The sequence below is a fragment of the Emydura macquarii genome, unplaced genomic scaffold (assembly GCF_026122565.2).
Source record: "Emydura macquarii macquarii isolate MOO-44397 ecotype Brisbane River unplaced genomic scaffold, CSIRO-AGI_Emac_v2 contig_3134, whole genome shotgun sequence".
Lineage (NCBI taxonomy): Eukaryota > Metazoa > Chordata > Testudines > Chelidae > Emydura > Emydura macquarii.
Window position 1 is genome coordinate 190,904 of NW_027133271.1, and position 12,634 is coordinate 203,537.

Sequence of the window (12,634 nt, forward strand, 5' to 3'; positions counted from 1 at the left end):
CTTGTCCTACCCTCAGCGGTCATGCAGAACCGTCGCTCATTGCCCTCTTTCTAACAGCCCTCAACAGATTAAGATTTTTCACGTCATGAAAGCTGCCTGGAGCTGGCATAACTCCGCTCTCCCAGGCTGAGAGTCCAGTCCGTTTTGGATCCAAAATCAGACCCCATAGATAGTAGAGGAACTTGAGTGGACTGAGACTCAATGCAGCGGTGAGAGCTTATTCCAAGAGTCCCACTTTAAAGTAAGTAATTTTCACCTTGGTCTCAGGCACCTACTTTAGCCTGAAATCTCAGGTATTAGGAGTGTGAGTGGGAAGCAGGGTACGGGGAGGAGTTAATTGCAAATCAGGTATTATCCTTCACCGAGCTGAAGGGAAAGACTCAAAATCATCGTTTTCCCACCAGCCCCCTTAAGTGCCGAAGCGGGAAGATATTGGTGGAGAAAAGTAGGAAAGTCTTTTAAAAAAATGTGTGTGAATTTTTTTTCTCCATTCTTCAACCCGCTCCAGGCCGCATCCCCCTCCTGACACACTCACGCTCTCACACTCACACTCTCTGTCTCTCTCTCTCTCTTTCTGTCTCTCTCTTCTCCCCAGGCAATAGGGCTGCTCCTCTGCAGAACCCACTGAGCCAACCCCGAAATCGGACACCCACCCTCCTTTCTATTGTAAGATATTTGGATCCAGCTCCACCCTTTTCTCCCAGTCCCTTAATTCCGGGGAGAATCTGAATTGAAATGACACCAATTCAAACTGGATTAGGTGGCTGGGTAAGATATAACTCCTGACTAGAGTTATTTTATATGTGATGCCTGTAACATAACTTTAGCAGTGTGTAGAATCACTGCTTGGACAGAAAGAGGGTGAAGAGTACTCCTGATTATTATTTAACATGTGTAATGGGGTCACACCTGGAGGCAACCAAGTCTGGGCCCCCCTGGGCCAGACGCTGTATAAACTTACTGAACATCTGATAGATTTCAAGGTCAAAAGAGACCCATTGTGAGGCTCTAGTCTGACCCCCTGCAGGACACAGGGCTGCGAATTTACCCAGCCCGTGACAGTCTGTGCCCCAGAGAGCTTACAGTCCAAAAGACAAGACAGAAGAGGTGGATTAGCCATTTAAAGGTAAGAATTGCTAGAGGCTTTCCCGTAACTTGGGATGTTAAGCATCTCCCTTAGCTGTTGCCTGCCTCTGAATGCTTTGGGCTCTGTCTTCCCATGTACATTAACTTAAAGTGGTATAAAGGTAGCTGGGTATAACTTACTCCCCTTCCTTTTCAGGGTATGCTGGTCCATTAAGCCTTGGGGGGGGGGCAGAAGTCCCCACTTCAGCGATGTTAACACAAGCTCAGAAACCATCGAAAGCTGGAAGAGAGGAAGGGGTCCCAGGGAATTAGCAGTGGGGTGGGAAGGGCACTGTCACTTTAAGGGCCCGGGCTCAGGAGTCCTCCAGCATAGGATTGGCTCAGAGAGAAGGAAGCCCGGTCCTATCAGGGGAAGCTGTCAGAAGGAGGGTAGTATATATGCTGCCTTTCCTCCCAGGACAGGCTGTGCAGGGGCAGAGAAGGAAGCCTGAGCCGGAAGGCTAGACCACTGCTGAGTGGAATAAGGTCTCTGTGAGCAACCGCAACAGTGGGGGGTGAAAGAGGGAGGGAAAACAATGCTTTCAGGTAGAACTTGCCCTGGGGTGGGCAAAGATCTAAGGAGGATGGGTGTGTAACTGGGGGGCTGGCACGTGGGCTGGAGAGGCTGGCGCTAAGCCGGCCCTGATGAGCCCCACCTCAGAGGAAGCGGGATTCGAAGGTAAAAGGCAGCGCTAACTGCTGACGGGAGATGGGTGTGAGCTATGGGGTTTGCTGACAAATTGCACAGCCGGTTACACTGCAGTTCGTTCTGAAAAGAGCTCAAATAGCCCGCGTCAGTCAGGTTTATTGCTTATGCCGATCCGAATTTAGGACAGGGCAAAGGTTCAGTAGGATACCGGTCTCCGGGAAGCTGTCTCGTGCAGCGTTATGTTCACCTTACACGGGCGGCGTGCGCCCAAAGTTACACACTTCAGCTGGCGTTATTTATCTGTTGATTTCCCCCGTTCTCCATCTATGGACACGTCACTAAAATCCCAACCAGCCGTTTGTCCCGCTTCCCTCCCGCGCGGTTCTGTTCCTTCCTTCCTTTGTTTTGCAAACTAGCATTTCAGGCACCGAGCCAGGACGGTGCTTCCCTGGCATGTACTAAGACACAGCACGAAGGGATCTGGGCTTTGACACGTTTCCCTGCTGTTTGGGTCAAGTTGTTATGAGATACTTAGCATAAGTGAGCAGGGTCATATTGAAAGCGTAGGCCCATTTAGCCTATATAATTGCAGTTATATTACTGTAATGTGCTTAATAGCTACTGATAGGTATGGTGCAGATAAGACATCTTAGTGATGTTAGATCAAACATGGGGTGTGGGTGTGTGTTAGTCCAGTAAATATTAGTCACCAGGTTCCTATGATGGGCCTTGTACTTAGGACAGTGGGGGGCTGTTTTGAGTTACTTTGGGGTCTTGATTCAGTTTCAGGGAAAGGCCGGTGCTAGCCCTGAGCAGATGCACGCAGCACTCCCAAGGGCTCCCGAAGAGAAGGGAGCAGAGGAAGGGCCCTGCAGAAACACCTCTGCTCACACTCTGCTGCGAGGACTAAGCTCCATGTTCACAAGCACTTCTCTACCAGTGTAACTGGGTCCACACGAGGGGCTGATGCTACTTGAACTAGAGCAGGAAAGTCACAGCCCTACAAGGCCAAAGACACGCAGGGCAAGATTTTCAAAGGGATTTAGGTGCCTAAAGTTCCTGGTAGGTGCCTAGTGGGATTTTCAAAGGCAGGTAGGTGCTATTGAAGCCAACAGGAGTTAGGCACTTACCTGCCATTGGGACCAGTGGGAGTTAGGTACCTCAGTGCCTATTTGTATCTTTAGGTACTTACACGCCTTGAATAATCTGGCCGTCGCTGCCTGAGAGTCGCTGCCGGGCACATGCCCCAGAGTTGCCGTTGCTTTATAGCACAGCTTCCTTCTCCTCGAAGACATGGGGGCTCCATTCTGCACGGTGCTGAGCACCCTCTGCTCCCTGTGGCTGAGATTCCCCCCCTGTGCGGGTGAGCGGCAGCAGAACTAGGTACCACTTACAGCCCACTTCAGCCCCAGAGGGCCCCCAGCATCTGGCAGGACACATCCCGAAATGCTTGTCAGGAGGCAGTGGTGCCTGGTGGCTAGCACATCGGACTGGGATTCGGGAGACCTCAGTTCTATTCCTGGTTCTAGCTTACTGGGTGACCTGGGGCAAGTCGCTTCACTGCCCCATGCCTCAGTTTCCCCACCAGTGAAGTGGGGATAATGACACCGACCTCCTTGGTAAAGGGTTTTGAGATCTACTGAGGAGAAGGGCACAGAAGAGCCAGGAATAATTATTGGGAGTGTAGCAAGGCGCTGTTGCCTTCCCTCGGAGCCTGGTCCCAAGGAAGGGTCGCTCTGCCCCCACTGGACAGAGCCTGGCCCTGCAGGCCAAGCTACCCGGAAGCAGAGGGGCGGAACCAGGGCCAGGGTAGGAAGTATAAAAGGCAGGCCCAGCAGCTCAGTCAGGGGGAAGCTGCTGCCGGAGGCAGATGTATCTTCCCAGAGACTGTGATGTGGGCCTGACCCAGGCCCTGCGGCTGTTTGGTGCAGCCGCCCCACCAATGGGAGCCTCCAAAGCCTGCCCGGACTGCCGGGCCCGAGTGACTGGAGAGGGCCACCAAACCTAGTAGCTGGGAGCAGATACCCGAGCCCGCTGGGTGGGAGAAACTCCCTGAGGCCGGCCCTGACCTGGAGGAGCTGCCTGGTGTGGAGGACCCACCAGCGTGGACCGAACCCTGGGGACTGGAGGAACCCCTGGGGCCCTGTGACCTGGGAAAGCTGCCCTCCGCTGATGAGCCGGAGGAGTTTCCGGGCCGGTCGATGGTGAGGGACTCGCCGGATGCCCGCTCGCTGCCTCCCCTAGTGACCCGGAGGGAACTACGTGGATGCAGGCCCCCGGGGATTGGGTAGGAGGAAGTAGCCCAGGGATAGCCGGCCAGAGAGTGACTGAGCCAGTCAGCGCCTTGCGGCTGGAGCCCCGCTGACTCAGTGGCAAAACACCTGCGTCCCCCTCCTCCCTTCCTTAACCACCCTAGCTACACTGCTGGCCAGAGGACCCTGAGCTTCACCAGCCCCACCTGACTGTAAGGCCAGGGGCTATAGACCACTAGACCTGCCCTGCCCCTTGAGGGCCAGTGGCTATCGATTGCTGCACTAGCCTTGCCCGGCTTGAAGGCTGGGGGCTGCAACCTGCTTACCAGGTGTATGGACGCCTTTGCCAGCCCTGCCTGGCTTGAGGACCAGAGGCAACAGACTGCTCATCTGCCCTGCCCCGCCTCGGAGGCGGGGGCACCAGACTACGCACTCCCCCCTGCCCTGTTGGAGGGTTGAGGGTCATAGGACCTAAGTACTTTCCAGCCCCGCTTGCGAGCTGGGGGCTAAAGACTCCGTTGCCTGCCCCGCCCTGTCTGAGGGCCGGGGGCGATAGACTATTGGCCCACCCTGCCTGTGGGGAGCCGCAGACCCATTACCAGCCCTACCCTACATGAGGGCCAGGGGGCTATAGACTGCGGGGGAAGCACGCCCTGCCTGGGGGCCGGGGCTACAGACTCCTAGTTAGGGAGTTTATGCCCCTTGACAAAGATGCTGTGGCCTTCCTCAGATCCTGGGACCGAGGGAGGGTTGCGACGCCGCTGGCTGGACCGTGGCACCAGCCTACAGGGAGCAAAAGAATCTGGTTGAACTAACGCCGCTGAGATTATAACGCTGGGAGTTTTGGTACTTCAGACTCTTCCTAGCAAGTGTGAGTGGGAGTTTCTAAAGCACTCGACATTAGCCTGACTGTCATCACATTGCAACAAGTTGGAGTTTTTCCTCTGACTTCAGTGGGAGCAGGCGTAGGCCAGCCTTCGAAAAGCCCACCTTTAATTTCTCTTTGAAACCGCATTTCTCTTCCCTCTGAGTCTCCCAGGTCCCTGATAGTTTGTATCTGGGTATTGCTGAGTGCATGGCTCTGTGTTTACCGAATGCAAATGAAGTGGGAGGAGAAAATGATTTTTTCCAGGCCTGCTGCCTGAAAAGAAAGTCACTTGTTAGGACAGTGCAGGGGTTCTTCTCGACAAGCACTGCTGGAGCGTTGGACTGCGACTCAGGAGACCTGGCCTGCTGGGTGACCTCGGCCAAGTCACATCCCTGCTCTGTGCCTCAGTTTCTCCGTCTGAGAAATGGGGATAATGACCCATCTATCCTTTGTAAAGGAGATTTTGAGATCTGTGGACGAAAGAGTGCTAGATAAGAACACTGCCACCCAGCCTTGTTATTGTGTTATTGTGTTGTGTTACTCCTGTGCCCTTCACTTGGAAAAAATATCACTATTAAGCTTTGCAGTTTGTTTTAAGAACTTGCAGGTGTCACTGATCAGGGACTCACTCCTTCCATTCATGCTCACAGCTGGACTGAGGTGTGGGCGCTGCTCTGTGTATCAATTTCCCTTCCACCCCATCTCCGCTGGGAGTGGCAGGGCAGCATGGCCTGCGCTGTTGGACTCCCATGAGATATCAGTCAGTCACCAGTGTTGCCAGTGGGGCACCTTTCACCAGTGCTGACGTCGGAAACCCAACAAAGTGCAAAACTTGGGGCTAGAACTATCCTTAGCTTGTTCCCCCAGCAGGACTGGGAGAGGGGGAGTCTGAATGCAAGCTCCTCTGTAGCTGAGGGGATGCTGAGATGGGGGCCAGACATAGGCCACGTGAGGTTTCTGGTACCCTCCTTTCTAACGCAGGGAGGGGAGAGTAGCCGCAGTCGGCTCCATTTTATGCCAGGCAGTTGTGGTGCTGTGTTTACCGTTCTTCCTTGTATCACATTAGCACCCAGGCCCCGGCTGTGCCAGGCGCTGTGCAAACAGAACAGAAAAGTTAGGCCGTAGACGAGGCTCTATGAAGTAGCTGACGGGCCCTCCTACCAGGCAAAATTTGGATGCTCCTGTGTCCAAAATGTCAGTCCATCATCCTGGCCGAGAGACGACGGGCCCGGTGAAGTGGGCGCCAATTCTGGCGGAAGCGGTGGCTGATTAGAGTTGAGCTGTGAGGTGACGGAGGACAATTACCCTATTGTCAACCGAACAGAGACCTTAATCTTGGCAGATGTTGGAATTTTTGCGTGTGGAACTGACAGTGCCACGCTCTGTCTCCTTAACAAGGAGTTCATTAGCTGCCCAGGCAACCACAGTAATGAGCACAGTACAAATATCTAGATTACCTTGTATAACAAGCTCTCTGTTTCCCTTTCCTTTCTACCATTCAGAGGAGCTCAGCTGTTGTGCCGGTCGTCTATAATATATGCAAACTGAATAGGCAAATTGATTCAGCAGAAGGATGGCAGAAGGGGGCGAGGAACATCTCTGTGTTCAATGCTAGGGCAATGGGGCCTTGATCTCCGCTAGGTGCTATGGCAGGCGCCCAGGCTTAATTCCTCTTCATCCAGCTGCCTTCCACCCACTGCAACTCGGTCTCCTAGCAGTTAATCATCTCTGAGTGGGCTTCAGAATCTGACGGGCTGCTTTGATTATCCCCTTAATGTCGTCCCTCAGTAGGGTACCGCCCGTCTGGTTTTTATCCGGACAGTTCGGATTACGGCTTCTGTGTCCGGGTGCCGTTTAGGTGCCTGGTTTTTGGGGACCAGGCCACCCTCAATGGCAGCCAAAGCAAAAGGCCAGTTACCGCGGGGGAGGGGGAGGCACGGGGTCAGTAACTGCTGACCAGGCTCTTTGAGATGATCCAGTGACCAATAGGAGAGAGGCGTGAGCGATGGGGGCGGGGCCTTGGGAGGAAGAGGTGGAGCAGGGGGCGGGGCCTTGAGAGGAAGAGGTGGAGCGGGGGCGGGGCCTTGTGGGGAGAGGTGGGGCAGTGATAGGGCCACAGGAGTCCGGTTACCAGGAATTAGACAGGTGGCAGCCCTAGCTCACAGGCTTGACAAGGCGGCACTCTGGGAAATATGCAAATGGTTGTCAGGCCACTCTCAAAGTGTTTAATTACAGCTGCCTGCCTGCCTTTAGATGAAGCTGCATTTATGTCTGACTCCAATATTGCAGTCTCTCCAGAGAGGGACTCTGTTTACAAGGGGCCTTTATGGTACCTGATTAAAAAGAGGCAGAGAAATTTGATAAGCACTTTAAAAAAACGGGGAGCAGAGCGGGAGACGAAGAGAAAGTGAAAGTGATGTTACACGTGATGAGAAGCCGGATAGTTATGGCAACCGCTTTCTGCAAGCTGTGTGCCTGACAGGGACTTATGGGTAGAAAAGTCAATGGGCAAACAAACTATCCTTAGATTGCTGGAGCTCTGTATTCAATTCTCACTTGTGTCATGAGTGTAGCATTCTTAGCAGACGTATTATTTTTAAAGGAGCAGCTAGAGAGCTCACCTGAGATCAGACCCCGGTGCGCTATACAGACATGGTGAGAGAGCATCCCGGCCCTGGCGAGTTTACAATATAACTAGATAAAGGAAGTATTATTACCCTCGTTTTACAGGTGGGGAAACTGAGGCACAGAGCAGCAAATTGACTTGCCCCAGGCCACACAGGAAGTCTGTGGTAGATCCAGGAATTGAACTGAGGCTTCCTGCAGCCTAGTGGAGCATCTTCACTACAAGCCCATCCTTCTTTTTGCCTGTGTAGTTTACCTTTATCACAGAATAACCACACAGGTGGGCGGCTCTGCTCAGAAGCCTTTTCCCTGGAGTTGGTAGCGGGTGGACAAGGTCAGGCCAGGCGTGCATTAGCAGAGCTGTGGTGAGTAGAATTCCAGTCACCTCTGAGCCTGGAGCTAAGGAGATGTTGCACAGCCCCTGACTGCTTTTTGTTTGTCTTTAACCAGTGTGATCAGCCTCTCCATTTTAAATGTTATCCCCAAATTAGAAATGAAAAATATGCATCTAACCCCATCACATCAGTTTCAGAAATTCTATCTAAAATGCCATAGAATCATAGAGTTGGAAGGGACCTCAGGAGGTATCTAGTCCAACCCCCTTCTCAAAGCAGGACTAACCTCAGCTAAATAATCCCAGCGAGGGTTTTGTCAAGCCTCAGCTTAAAAACCTCTAAAGATGGAGATTCCACCACCTCCCTAGGTAACCCATTCCAGTGCTTCACCACCCTCCTCGGGAAAAACATTTTCCTAATATCCAACCTAGACCTCCCCCCCTGCAACTTGAGACCGTTGCTTCTTGTTCTGTCATCTGCCACCAATGAGAAAAGCCTAGCTCCATCCTCCCTGGAACCCCCTTTCAGGTAGTTAAAGGCTGCTATCAAATCCCCCCTCATTCTTCTCTTCTGCAGCCTAAACAAGCCTAGTTCCCTCAGCCTCTCCTCATAAGTCTTGTGCTCCAGCCCCCTCATCATTTTTGTTGCCCTCCGCTGGACTCTCTCCAACTTGTCCACATCCTTTTTGTAGTGGGGGGCCCAAAACTGGACACAATACTCCAAATGCGGCCTCGCCAATCCCAAATAGAGGGGAATAATCACTTCCCATGATCTGCTGGCAATGCTCCTACTAACGCAGCCCAATGTGCTATTAGCCTTCTTGACAACCAGGGCACACTGCTGACTCATATCCAGCTTCTTATCCACTGTAACCCCCAGGTCCTTTTCTGCAGAACTGCTGCCTAGCTCATCGGTCCCCAGTCTGTAGCTGTGCATGGGATTCTTCCGTCCTAAGTGCAGGACTCTGCACGTGTCCTTATTGAACCTCATCAGATTTCTTTTGGCCCAATCCTCTAATTTGTCTAGGTCACTCTGTATCCTATCCCTATCTCCCAGGGTATCTACCATTCCCCCTAGCTTAGTGTCATCTGCAAACTTGCTGAGGGTGCAATCTACCCCATCCTCCAGATCATTGATGAAGTTGTTGAACAAAACCGGCCCCAGGTCCGACCCCTGGGGAACTCCGCTTGTGACCGGCTGCCAGCTAGACATGGAGCCATTGATCACTACTCGTTGAGCCCTATGCTCTAGCCAGTTCTCTATCCATTTTATAGTCCATTCATCCAACCCATACTTCTTTAACTTGCTGATAAGAATACTGTGAGAGACAGTATCAAAAGCTTTGCTAAAGTCAAGGTATATCACATCCACCGCCTTCCCTACATCCACAGAGCCAGTCACCTCATCATAGAAAGCAATCAGGTTGGTCTGGCATGACTTTCCCTTGGTGAATCCGTGTTGACTGTTCCTGATCACCTTCCTCTCCTCCAAGTGCCTTAAAATGGATTCTTTCAGGACCTGCTCCATGATTTGTCCAGGGATTGAGGTCAGGCTGACCGGTCTGTAGTTCCCCGGTTCCTCTTTCCTCCCTTTCTTAAAGATGGGCACTAGATTTGCTTTTTTCCAGTCATCAGGGACCTCTGCCAATTGCCACGAGCTTTCAAAGATAATAGCCAATGGTTCTGAAATCACATCAGCCAACTCCCTCAGCACTCTCGGGTGCATTGCATCCGGCCCCATGGACCTGTGTATGTCCAATCTTTCTAAATAGTCCTGACCCTGTTCTGTCAGCACTGAGGGCTGCTCACTGCCTCCCCATGCTCTGCTGCCCAGTGCAGTAGTCTGGGAGCTGACCTTGTGTGTGAGAAGACAGAGGCAAAAAAGGCATTGAGTACCTCAGCTTTCTCCACATCCTCTGTCACTAGGTTGCCTCCCCCATTCTGTACGGGGCCCACACTTTCCCTAATCTTCCTCTTGTTGGTAACATACCTGTAGAAACCCTTCTTGTTCCCCTTCATGTCCCTTGCTAGATGCAACTCTAATCGTGCTTTGGCCTTCCTGATTTCATTCCTGCACGTTCGAGCAGAAGGGCCAGATCTTCACATTCACCTTCATCATAGCTCCACGGATTTGCCATAGCTGAGGATCTGGCCCTCAACCTTTATTCCTGAACTTTCCTCATCGGGGCCATATTATCCATTAGGCACAATAAGCCCAGTGCCTAGGGCCTACGAAAAAAAATTATATATAATTTTTTATTTTTATTTAAAAAACTATTTATTAATAGCTTAGAATCAAATTAGTTATTTCGGTCGGGGGGCCTACAAAGGCAAGTGTGCCTGGGGCCTACGAAGGTTTTAAAATGGCCATGTTCCTCAGCTAAGAGCCCATCTGGGGCATCATTCATTGACCTAATGGCTTTTAAAGAGCTGAGTTTCCTTTCTAAATCCTAGAGCAAAAACGATGTAATCTTAACACTTGGTGAGCGGCAGCTCATTGTACTTGCTGTGCGGTCAGTGGGGTGTGATCTGAAGAAACATTTCTTACCCCTGCTCCATGTACTAAGTTTCTGTGAACTTGCTGCTACCAGTCAATCAGTGGAGAGGGCCCTGCTGGACTGAGTATTCGAAGCCCTCTATTCTGTCTCCCCTCTGCATCTCATTTGCTCCATTAGTCAAATGGAGATATTGATCCTTCTCTTGTCGGGATGAAAAACGCTGAGTGTTATTCATTATTTACTATCACTTACTATTTGTTTTTTGCATTTTGCTTCCCTTCGTCCGTTTCACTTTCTGTTTCCGGTCAGTTTCCTGTTCTGGTTCTCATGCATTGTTGCCTTTGCGTTGCCAGTAATGGAGGTAAGTTTCCAATCCCGCCCCCTCAGACACACAAGTGCTTGTATTCATTCCCCCTCCCCCCTTCCAAGTGAAAACATTTAATAAAACTCACTATGAATGGAAAACAGACCCACCTCCCCCCAAAACTGGAACTTGGGGCTTAAACTATGTTGTGTTCCTTTAAGCTAAAGATGCTAATATTTAGCACTTATGTTACAGAGCCTGCTGAAACACCAACTTGATTGCTCAGGACCAAACTGGAATCTTGGCTGAACTGGGGTAAATTCAGACTAAGGGCAATGCAAACATAAGCCATTTCCACTCAGGCTGCCAAATTGTCTTTGATCCTAACCGTTGTATTTACCAGCCGAAATCTTGTCTCTCTGCTCCTGTGAATTATTTGGTTTCAGACAGGATGATCTGGAGAGAAACGTTCTCGCTCATTCAGGTCTAACATATGCATAGCTTTGCATTTGCATAGTCCTGCGGCTGGCCAGGAGGAAGGGACTCACAAGAGGAAGATATTAACAATTGGTTTCCATGGTTTCTCCTGCTCTATTTGCATAGGATTCTCCTTAGGAACCGGAATCCAGGAGTCACCAAGCAAAACACAAAAGGAAGATGTTCCTCCGGCAGCAGTAAGGGGGATGAGGAAGGCAACTCCAGAGGGTTGGACGAGGCCACTTATTCAGTGATGACTCACTAGAAAGGGTGGTGCAGAACGCAGTGCAGAAAAGCGCTGTTAAGCTTGGATTCCCTTGCCCCCCACCCATACATACTCACACACAATGCAGCACCTAAAGAAGCAAACTGAGCAGGTTGTGTGGGTGTGTTAAAGGCACCTTATCAAAGCAGGTGAACTCCAATCATGGGGCATCAGACCTTAGCAATTGGAAAAACCTATGAAATAGCCAGTCCGTCTCCCTTCTGATGCAGGATCATGGTTATCAAATCTTTGTGCCCCCCATGATGCTTGTGATGTAAATGACTCCAGTGTTGTCAACCAAAACCATTCCAAACCCTATTCAGGGCCCCCTAACCATGACATTTTAGAATAATAAATGCTGGCTTCTTTTTATTTGGCTTATGGGTCATGAGGAGAGCTCAGCAGGAAGCATTTTTTCCATTCTGTGAAAACTTTCAAGAGTTCAGATATTTTTCCTGGCCTGAATTGGGACAAAAAGTCAAAATCTCAAAAATTTTCACAAACCCAAAATCTGAAGAAGAAAAAGTCATTTTTGGTCAATCGAATTTTTTATGTTTCACTCTAATTAGCTTAAATTTTGAAATGAACAATCACTTTGAACCAGAAAATCAGAATCTTTCATTTGAAAAAATGTCAAAACACAATGTTTCAACCATTCTGAAGCACTTTTGACCCCCTCCCCAAAACAAGTTTCATTGTAAAAATTGCTGACCTGCTCTAGTTTTGAGACTGCAGGGAGGTCACGTTCTCAAGCTTTTCTCTACCACTGAAAGGGTAGAAATTTACCTTTTCTTTAGTGAAACCTGAGTTTCTCTCATAATCTCATGACTCCAAGAGCTGGAGCTTTACGAAAAACATCATATATTGCAAGGCTTGTGATAAAATCACAAGAGCTGGCAACACAAAGGGAGACTTATGATAATCTTGTCTGCTCTCCTGCATAACACACTTCAGCGGGTGAGTTCCTGCATCAAGTCCAAAGTTTGCAGTAGAGACCCCTGATCTTTATGTCATTCCACTCTTCCCAGCCCAGTACAGTATAATTACTCGGGCAGCCCTTGTGGTTTCTTTATTTTGATATTCTATTTGTTGCCCCTTCTTCCACCCCCGTGTCCTGTTCTGACAACAGTGAGTCACTCTTTCTGAGTGATAGCAGAGATCTGGGGCATTACAGACTCATAGACTCTAAGGTCAGAAGGGATCAATATGATCATCTAATCTGACCTCCTGCACAACG